The sequence below is a fragment of the Phocoena sinus genome, chromosome 21 (genome assembly GCF_008692025.1).
Source record: "Phocoena sinus isolate mPhoSin1 chromosome 21, mPhoSin1.pri, whole genome shotgun sequence".
NCBI lineage: Eukaryota > Metazoa > Chordata > Mammalia > Artiodactyla > Phocoenidae > Phocoena > Phocoena sinus.
The window spans coordinates 13173389-13184627 of record NC_045783.1 but is presented as its reverse complement, the minus strand read 5'-3'; the positions used below and the strand labels follow the sequence as shown (position 1 = coordinate 13184627).

The 11239-nt window shown below is 41.3% G+C and overlaps 1 long non-coding RNA gene across 1 annotated transcript in view; it reads left to right on the top strand.

Annotated features, from left to right (window-relative positions):
* Positions 1-4019: 4019 nt before the first annotated feature.
* The window catches only part of LOC116746662, a 33514-nt gene continuing 26294 nt past the window's right edge, over positions 4020-11239 (top strand). The window contains exons 1-2 of the long non-coding RNA XR_004347836.1: positions 4020-4413; positions 6343-6512. This is a non-coding gene — a long non-coding RNA (uncharacterized LOC116746662). The remainder of the gene's footprint in view (positions 4414-6342; positions 6513-11239) is intronic.

Genomic DNA, 11239 nt, shown 5'->3' with positions numbered 1-11239 from the left:
ATCTCAGATCGTTATGAACAATGTGAACACATGGCAGAGACTCACTTTTCCAGAACCTGCCCTCAAGATGACCCACAACTATACTTTAGTGCATCACTTAAAGAAGCCACCTTAAAGGAGGGTAAACAAGCCTCAGGATAGAGCTGGCACACTACAGAGTTGGAGTCAAATTTGGTTGAAAATGGGCAGACCCCTATCCTGTGATGTATACACTGGTTTTCTTAACTAAAACATTTTGAAGTCTCTTGGCAATGCTTTTAACACACCATAATTTTCTTTTTTGCTTTCCTTTTCGATTTTCTATCCAACTCCATTCTTCTTTCACCCATCTGTCACCTTAGGATCCAGAAAGCAAAACAGCAGCAGCTCCTATAGCTGGCGGAATGAAGTCGGGAGCACCTGTCCATGGTGTTGTGTGTGGGTAGCAGCAAACATACATGAGCAAGAAGACCCACAAGGAGAGTCTGGGCTCCAGGCATCGCTCCAAGCAAGGAGTGACTGTGTGAGCATGCCACAGAGTTGGGCAACTGGGAAGCCGAATGATGATGTGGCTTTTAGGAACTCAAAAACAAAGTGGAGGTGAGAAACAGGAAGGAGCCATTGTGAAATTGAAAGTTCCCTGGCTTTGGGATCAGCAAGGTCCAGTGACGAAGCCTGATGTCTCTGCTCGTTTACTACATGACCTTGGGCATTTTCGTTCACCTCCGTGAACCTCAGTTTTCTTATTCATAAAATAATTAAAACCATAACATCATCCTTGCAGTGTGGTTGGGAAGATTAGAGAGGATGCATATATAACACACGGCTTAGGACTTCACAAGCAATCGGTTCTGTCCTACATCAAGGCTCATGTATTTCCTAAGGGATCGTCCATGGCTTCCCTCAGATTCCTAGAGCTCATAATAGGTTGGATTCACAGCACGTATGTACGTGCAAGGCGGCTGTGCTAGTGCTGTGAATTCAAGGTGCAAGCAGCTTCTGCAGAAAGCTGCAAGAATGTGAATATGGATTGGTCCCTGCTGCTTTCATTTTCTACTGATGCAAAACCATTTACCACACACTCAGCATCTTAAAACAACACGTTTATTCTCGCACAGGTTTTGTGGTCTGGAGTCCAGGCACAGTGGAGCCCTCAGGTCAGGGGCCAACCAAGCTGAAATCAAGGTGCCCGTGGGCTGTGTTCTCATCTGGAGGTTTGACTCAGGAAGAAACCATTTCCAGGCTCATTAAAGTTATTGGTAGAACTCAGTTCCTTATGGCTGTTTTCTGGCTGACTGTCAGCCGGACATCACCCTCAGCAACTACGAGCCTCCCTCGGGTCCTTGCCTCGAGGGCCCCTTTACAGGCGGTTCATGACATGTTGTTTGCTTTTAGGCCAGCAGGAGGATCTCTCACTTCAAATATCTCCTCCCTCCAGAGAAGGCCCAGGCCCCCTTCTGAGGTGTTCACTTGCTCAGGTCAGGCTCAGCCAGGATCATCTCCCTTTTGATTATTCACAGGCAACCAGTTGGAGACAGTTACATCTGCAAAATCCCTTCACTTCTGCCACGTAACCTAACCTATGACAGGAGTGAAATCCCACCATATTCCCAGGTCTCGCCTGCACTCAAGGGGTGAGAATCATACAGGGCATGGACACCAGCGGGCAGGAATTGGGGGGGCATCTGAGAATTCTACCCACTGTGCCTGCCTGGTCATGCCCAGCTCCAAGTGAGGGCTGAGGGCTGCGCACGGAGGTGAGTAACACTTGGTAGACACTTTATGAATCAGCTTTGATTCAGCTGGAAGTTCACCAGGTGATTTTTCTTCTTGCTAGATTAACGTATTCTACAGAATTACAGCAAAAAAATTCCGGATACCACACCCTGAAAGAAAATTGTCCTTTTAGGAAATGTTTTGCCCTGGAGGAAGCATCTCTTACCATCTCAGACACCTTCCATCCTGTTCTGCAGACTTCTTGAGGCTGTAATGTACATTCACAAGAATTCAGGTCACGTGGCCTGAGATCTACTTTTTAAAATACTCTCAATCTAAATATGGGGAAACTAAGGCCCATACAGGACTAAATGCACCTGGCCCCCTTCTCTGGGCCTCTTGCAGTGATGTCATGACCAAAATGTCCCTGCTGTTTAAGGAGAGACGTATCAATTGAGTAGGATTCCTAGTAGGTGGTCTAATGAGTAGGTGACCACCAGAAAATGGAAAAAATACTAGCCAGTGTGGGGTGGGTTGAGGGATTTTCCAAATAAAATTTAATGTCCTGATGACTACCACTATAAAGAGAAAGAGATGGTAAAAGTTATTTTCAAATTAATTGAAACTGAATTATTGGAATTAATTGAGGAATATTTCTTTTGCATAAAGTCTTTTTTCCCTCATTTTCAATGAAAAGAATTTTGTATTAATATTAATAGGCTCCAGGTCTATTGGGATTAAAACAGCTACAAAGTTATCTTGTTCATTACCTCCTATCCAGATCACTGAAACCTGATTGGTTTACCAGTCTCTAGTACCCCTCCAGAAGATTTTTACATCTCTTTCAGGCTGAGCTTCTTAACAACACCTGGCAGTATTAGTTTTCCCTTAAAGAAGGATCCCCGGGTAGGATGGGGAGGGTGGGAGGGAGACACAAGAGGGAGGAGATAATGGGGACATAGACATATGTATACGTATAGCTGATTCACTTTGTTATAAAGCAGAAACTAACACACCACTGTAAAGCAATTATACTCCAATAAAGATGTTTAAAAAAAAAAAAAGAAAGCATTCCCCTGTGCTGAAAAAAATGTGGGGTTAGATTTGAGAAAGACCTGTCGGGGTCAAAAGTCAAATGGGAAGAGTGGTTCTGGGTCTGTGCAAGAGAAGATCCCAGAGTCTGTCCTAACCCAGCACTCCAGTGCAGGGAATTTAAAGAGCTAAGATGGGGGGCCGTGGGGAGTGGGCACGGACTAGCTTTACTAAGAAGTGCCATCGGCTGAGCGTTGCACCGAAACCATACTGGCTTGGAGGGATCCTCATTAATGTTGGAGGCAGGGACCCCGGCCAGAGCCCAAGGATGTGATGTGAAGTCATCAGATTCTCATACCCCACTGTTGGTAATGCAAACTTGGACAGCCACTTGTGAAATCAGCTTGGCACTTTCTTAAAAGTTAAGTATCCACTTATTATATGAGCCGCTCGTTCCACTTCTAGGTGTTTATTCAAGAGAAATAGAGATGCATGTCCACCAAAAGACTTGTATGTGAATGTTCATAGCACCTTTATTCATAAGGGCCCAAAATGGAAACAACACAAATGTCCATCAAGAGGTGAATGGATACACAAACTGAGGTATAGTTGTACCATGGAATAGTCATCACCAGTAAAAAGTAACAAACTACCAATATACACAACGTGGTTGAATCTTAGAGGCATCTTGCTGAGTGAAAGAAGCCAGACAAGAGTACATACTATAAGATTCCACTTAAATAAGGGATGAGAACAGGCAAAAAACCAAGCTCTCAGTGAGAAAAATCATATTAGTACTTGCCTGGGGAAGAGATTAGGACTCTAGAAACTGCAAAGGGGCAGAAGGAAGATTTTAGGAGGTAATGAGAATATTCGATATCTTGATGGTGGTGATGCCTACATGGGTGTATATATTTGTCAAAACACATCAAAGTGCAGTCTTAAGTGCATTCAATTGTATATAAAATATTCATTATTAAATATTAAATATTAAACCAACCAAAAGTTGATTTTTTTTTTCTTTTGGCTGCGCCATGCGGCTTGTGGGATCTTAGTTCCCCGACCAGGGATCAAACCTGCTCCTTCAGCAGTGAAAGCAAGGAATCCTAACCACTGGACCACCAGGGAATTCCCAAAAGTTGATTTTTTAAAAATGACCCAGGTGCAGGGTTTCTACTGGAGAAAACTCTGATGAAGTGTACTCTGTGCATCCCTAGAGGCCTCCGAAATTTATGCTGTGTCTCAATTCCAATGGAATTCCTATTTAACTGATATAAAGATACTGGAGAGACCAAGGTGGAGTCAATTCACTCTTCTTATTCGTTCTGCTAGAAAGCCTGGATGTTATAAAGCAAATATAGAAAACTCTGAAAGGGGAGAGGAGGAGGGAGATGGGGAAATGACCTTAGAACCCAGGGAGTGATGTGGCAGTGAGTTCCCTGAGTTTTCTTATTGTCTCATGCATCCTGGATTGAATAACAGAGAAGCTGGCAACACAGAAAGGGCAGTGGGTGCAAACCAAAAAAAAAAAAAAAAAAAAGCTTCCAAAGAAAGGGGCAGCCTAGGAAGACAGAAAACGTTTAGACAATAACCAGCCCGCTCAAGCCAACACGACAGGAAACGACCTCGCTCCACACCCAGCTGAACACCAAGGGCACCCAGGCAGCAGAACCTCTTCTTCCTCAAGTGAGTACTGTTTCCTCTTAAAAAAAAAAGTGTTAACATTTTCAATGGCACTGGCTATGCTTCGAGGTAATGATGGTTATAAAACCACAAGGGTGTCTCAGTTACGCAGGAGGTGAGATGTCCAAATGGCCCTTCTATGACCACCTCTGTGACGATTAAATTGCTAGGTCACTAACACAAGTCATTGCTCTTCCTTGTCCCCAGATTGGACCCTGGATTTAAAAAAATGACCAGTCTTCTCTGACAACACTAAATTCAGTGGGGGAAAATACTTAGGAATCTGTTAGGGTGACTTTGTACCCAAATTATCTTTGGCACTCCCTCGATGGCCACTTGGTACTGCCAAAAAATTACTTCCATCTCCCACTAATTTAACTCACAGCTTGGCACACAGGAACAAAGAAGGGGTTCTGCGAATAATTAGATGTGAGTAACATGCTCTACAGTTTTGCCAGTGGAGCTCACCAGGACTGTCAGAACTGCCCTATTTTTCAAGCTTACAGCAAGAGAAAAACCTTAAAGACAAAGGAGGTAGCTCATCCTTCTCCTGGAAGGATATTTGTAATTATTCAGATGATCTATTCAAATAAAATGTTATACTTATAGATATATGCTCCAGTAAATAAAATGTTATCCTTATAGATATATGCTCTAGTATCTTTTCAGGATGGGTAGAAGCAGCTCACATTCAAATACTTATTCAGCAAGTTTTAAAAGACTGTATTCCAACATTTGAAACACCTTGTCCATTAAGAGTGAGTGGGCTTTTTATGGGATGGTGTAAACATTTTGTAAAGCCCTACACATCAACAATGCCTCCTCTACCCAACAGGAATAGTAAAATATCAAAATTGCATTTTGAAAAATAAACTTGCCATGATCTGTGTTAAAACTGGCCCTGGGGCTTCCCTGGTGGCACAGTGGTTGAGAGTCCGCCTGCCGATGCAGGGAACACGGGTTCGTGCCCCGGTCCGGGAAGATCCCACATGCCGCGGAGCGGCTGGGCCCGTGACCCATGGCCGCTGAGCCTGCGCGTCCGGAGCCTGGGCTCTGCAACGGGAGAGGCCACAGCAGTGACAGGCCCGCGTACCGCCAAAAAAAAAACAAAAAACAAAAAAACTGGCCCTGGACTTCCCTGGTGGTGCAGTGGTTAAGAATCTGCCTGCCAAGGCAGAGGACACAGGTTTGAGCCCTGGTCCGGGAAGATCCCACATGCCACAGAGCAACTAAGCCTGTGCGCCGCAACTACTGAGCCTGCACTCTAGAGCCCGTGAGCCACAACTACTGAGCCCGCGTGTCACAACTAATGAAGCCCGTGCACCTAGAGCCCGGGCTCCAAAACAAGAGAAGCCACAGCAATGAGAAGCCCGCACACCACAACGAAGAGTAGCCCATGCACCGCAACGAAGAGTAGCCCCCACTCGTCGCAACTAGAGAAAGCCCCTGTGCAACAATGAAGACCCAACGCAACCAAAAGTAAATAAATTTTAAAAACCTCCAAAAACTGGCCCTGCCCGTAGCTCTTATAAACATGAAATCTATAGCTTAAAAAAGACAGGCACTCTCACCACATGAAATGTTAATTTGTAGGATTTTGGGTATTTCAGGCACTTCTGGAAGAATAGACGTGAGCTGAATGGTGCTGTGTTGGATTATAACAATACCTCTGAGGTGTGATATTTCATTCACAAGTAAGAGAGCTCTACCAGTTGTTCTGGATGATCGTGAAATAACACTGGTTTCACATTTGGGTTAATCAGTTTTCACATTGCCTAAAGGTCACTGGACAGGGTTTTATCAAGCCCCACGAACGAATATGGCTGTCAAATCCTAAGTTCTTATATCTTAAACCCCTACCTCCCATAATAAGCAGATGTCAGCCCCACTCATTTCATAACTCTTGGCATTAATGTCTCTTTTTCTCCCTAGACACAGGGGTTAGCAACCCATTCTCCATCAAGTTCAAAATCAGTAATGGCATCATGGTGTTTTCCCAAGGGTGACCTGAGGCTACAAGGACAAAGGACAGGCCCGTTACTCTCACCTAGATCTGCCAAAGACTAAAATTCAACCTGTGTTCCAAGCTTCCTGAGCTCTAAGTAAGTTCATTCTGATACAATTTAAAGACTCAAGAAAATCCCCAAGGAGACATTTTCTTCAACCTACCTGTTGTCAACAGGAAGACAGGTCTAGTGACCATCACATGTATCAGCAGTGTATCAGCACGATAGTGAGTACACACCAGGATATTTGTTATTTGCTGCATTGCTCCATCTAAACTTTCTGGTCAATGAATCATGGCAGAGAGGTAAAGGGAATTCACTCTTAAAGACCAAGTCTCACCCTCTCTGGATACCATGTCTTGACCTCATTACTGTCACTGTGGTCTTATCTTCAGGAACTAAACATACAATAACAATTTGTTCTTTTAATTGTCACACTGATATACAACATACTTAAATGCTTCTAAATGCAGGGTCTGCACTCATGCATCACAAGGCACTATGGGAAAATCCCCATACAAGAGGACCTTTTCACCTAAGATGCTGCGTGTGACAGTTGAACAGCAAAAGGCTGAAAGAACAAAGCCCTCCAAATGTTACGGGTAACACAACTAGTCTAACTTCACAGAGTTTGTACTTTCCCTTTCCAACTCAGTGGAAAAAAACAGAGATAATTAGCAACTGAAGATTGGCGTGCTAGGCCATTGATGGATCTGTACTGTTAGAAACTAGCATTTAATCCTACCTTAGGCTACTTTAAAAATCCACCCAGACACTTGTAGAGTAGGTATAGTGCCACTGAGTTCTAGATGACAGTTATAATTGGAAAGGAATAATAGTTTACATGAAACATGAAGACTTAGAACATGTTGCAGGAACTGAACCTTTAAAAGCACATATTCTGGGGACTTCCCTGGTGGCCCAGTGGCTAAGACTCTGCACTCCCAATGCAGCGGGTTTGATCCCTGGTCAGGGAACTAGATCCCACAAGCTGCAGTTCACACGCTGCAGCTAAAGATCCCGCATGCCGCAACTAAAAGATCCCGCATGCTGCAACTAAGACCCAGCACAGCCAAGTAAATAAATAAATATTTTTAAAAATAAAAGTACATATTCTGAATTTTCTCACCTGGATACTAACAAATAGTGAACACTATATATTTAAGAATAGAGTTGGAAAAGAAATCTGAAGAACCAAAGGTAAGAAATCTTACAAGGAATCAAATTTAAAATAAAACATTGCTAAAGAGGTAATGAAGAATTGTAGAATAAGAAAATGACAAGAAGCCCAATATTCCATTTGTTAAAAATTCTTTTCTGTTGGTTTACTTTTCTCTGTTTTTAAAATGACTTAAAGTACACAAAATGGATTAATCATAATCCTTGGTTCATGGCACATCTTGGTTCCTATGTCATCCTTGACTGTTCCTGGGCCTCTATGTAAATATATTTGAGTGCATTTGAATAAACCAGTGATCACCTGTGAACCCACCACACAACCCAAGAACAAGAACTCTGGCCTAACATCTGCTCTACCCCTGTTCTTCTCCTTGCTTCATACCCTCCAGCCCAGGGGTAACCACTGCCCTGAATTTACGCTTATGATTCCTGGGCTTTCAAAAAAATGTTTTATCGCATATATATGATTGCTTAAGCAACGTATTGCTTGGTTGTTTTCCTTTTTTAAATGTATAACTTATATCCATTCTCCTGTTAATTTACCCATTCTCTTATGAATGAACATTTGGTTTATTTCCAGCTTTTTGCTATTATGAATGGCACTATGTGAGGGTTTTTTTTTTTTTTTTTTTTTTGTCTTCCAGTACACATGGGCAAGTTTCCCTACAGCTTATACTTAGAGGAATTTTTCTGTCATAAAGTATGAGAATGCTCAACTTCATGAGATAATCCAAATTGTTTTCCAAAGTGGTGGTTCTAATTTAAACTCTGACCAAATAATATATAGCTTTCTCTTCATATTTGATCCACAATCTCTCCATATTTGGTATTGTCAAACTTCTTAATATTTGCCAATAGAATAGACGCAAAACGTCTCATTGTTCATTTTCCTAATTACTGAGATTGAGCCATTTTTTATGTGTTTATTGGCTGGATGTTTCCTCTCTGTGAAACTCCTATTAAGGTCTTTTGCCAATTTTCTATTGTTGTTTTTCATTAATTTGTAAGAGCTCCTTAAACTGTGCTGATATGTTAATGCTTTGTAGGTTTTATGTGCTGCAAATATCTTTTTCCATTTTATAGTTTCTCTTTTCACCGTTTGATGAAAGAATTTCTTAATTTTGCTATAGTCCAAAATTTTAATCTCCTTTAATAGTTAAACACGTTTTTGCATCTCACTTGCTTCTACTTTCTACTAAACATTTTAACATTTTGCTTCTGACATTTAAGAATGATCCTCTGTGGATGGACCTAGAGACTGTCACACAGAGTGAAGTAAGTCAGAAAGAGAAAAACGAATACCGTATGCTAACACATATATATGGAATCTAAAAAAAAAAAAAAAGGTTCTGAAGAAGCTAGGAGCAGGACAGGAATAAAGACACAGATGTAGAGAATGGACTTGAGGACATGGGGAGGGGGAAGGGCAAGCTGGGATGAAGTGAAAGAGTGGCATGGACATATATACACTATCAAATGTAAAATAGATAGCTAGTGGGAAGCAGCCGCATAGCACAGGGAGTCAGCTCGGTGCTTTGTGTCCACCTAAAGGGGTAGGATTGGGAGGGAGACACAAGAGGGAGGAGATATGGGAATATATGTATACATATGGCTGATTCACTTTGTTATACAGCAGCAACTAACACAACATCGTAAGCAGTTATACTCCAATGAAGATGTTAAAAAAAAAAAGAATGATCCTCTGGAATTAGTTTTTGTATATAGAGGGAGTTAGGGCTATAATTTTATTTTTTCCCTATACCAATAACAATTTTTTTCTAGTTGTGCTTATTGAAAAATCCCTGCTTTCCTTGCTGATCTGCCATGCCATCTATATAATATATCAAAGATTAAATATGTGAGGACTGTTTGGGAGTTCTGTATTCTCCTTCATGGGCCAGTTTCACTGGTCAGTTTGTTTATCTTTGTAGAAATACCACACTGTCTTAATTGCTGTAGCTTCATAAAAGTTCGGATGTTGGGCAGGGTAAATTTCTTCTCTATCCTCTTTAATAATGTCTTGGATGTTCTTGGCTCTTGTCTTAATGATAGACTTAGATTATTGCTATGATCTGTGAAATGTAACCTACAACCTTACAATTCTGCAATTCAAATGGGTTGTTTTACTTAATAATCAGTTGCTCTGTTTAATTATATTTAAATTGGCATAAATATTAGTGAGGTTTCTTGTTAATTCAGAAGAAGCTTCACCTTCATTGACCAACATGACTTATGCATTAGGGTGTGAAAAATCGCCCAGCTCCTTTTTTTTAAATCATAGCATGCACAGAAAATAACATTCCTATAGCAGATAGGGGTTAACGGACAACAATGCTTGTGGCCTAAGATAAATGCTCAGGGCCCCAGGCCAAACTGAGGCCTCCCTGATGGCTGAGAGCATCAGTAATCTCCACACACATATAACACACGGTCCCCCAGAACACAGATCAAGATGCTCTGCGTTATTCAAATGAGTGCTTGACACTATCTCATTTTAATTAAATAAATAAGCATTTACATATATTTAAAATAGGTTGGATCTGTGTCCCTTTACAAAAGCAAATTGCTTAAATTAAACCACAGGCAAAGGCAGAGTTAACATAAGTTGAGCACATCTGCCTTCTGTGAGATACTATTCCAAAATCTAATTTGAATCTAACAGAGTGCCAATAAAAAGTTTAAACACTGAACAAATTAATTTATATATTATTTTACTTTAATTTAGTTGCTTATTTCTATGACTTTACTTTTCTAAAAAGTGCTCATCTAATAAAAAATCAATGATCATAGCAAGGACGAAGAAGATGGTAAAGAGCCATTCCCAACCCCACAGCCTACAAACCACCATCGTTAATAGAGGAAAATACATGCCGTTCACCCTCTGGGCTCATAGACGGATAAACAGGAAGACTGAAAGATAGATGATGGAAGGGTGGATAGACTAAAGTAATTCTGAATAAATGGTAACACTATAATGCTAATTTTGATTAAAAGTTTTACACTTAATTGAATTTTAAAGCTCTATTGTTTGGTACATACACATTTAGTGTCTCTATGTCTTCTTGGTGGATTTTTTAAAATCATTATATAATAACCCTCTTTAAATTTTTTTTTAAATAAATTTATTTTATTTATTTATTTTTGGCTGCGTTGGGTCCTTATTGCTGTGCGCGGGCTTTTCTCTCGTTGCGGCAAGTGGGGGCTAGTCTTTGTTGCGGTGTGCAGGCTTCTCATTGTGGTGGCTTCTCTTGTTGCGGAGCACAGGCTCTAGGCACGCGGGCTTCAGTAGTTGTGGCTCGTGGGCTCAGTAGTTGTGGCCTGCGGGCTCTAGAGCACAGGCTCAGTGGTTGTGGTACACGGGCTTAGTTGCTCCGTGGCATGTGGGATCTTCCCAGACCAGGGCTCAAACCCGTGTCCCCAGCATTGGCAGGCGGATTCTTAACCACTGCACCACCAGGGAAGTCTATTTAATTTTTTTCTGTTATCAATATACCACTACTCTTGCTTTCACTATTTTTCATGTTAGCTTGACAAATCTATTTTTATCCTTTTACTTTCAAATTACCTATGTCATTGTGTTTGAAGTGAGTTTCTTGTAGACAGCACGTAGTTGGATTACACTTTCTTTTCTTTTTAAAAATCTA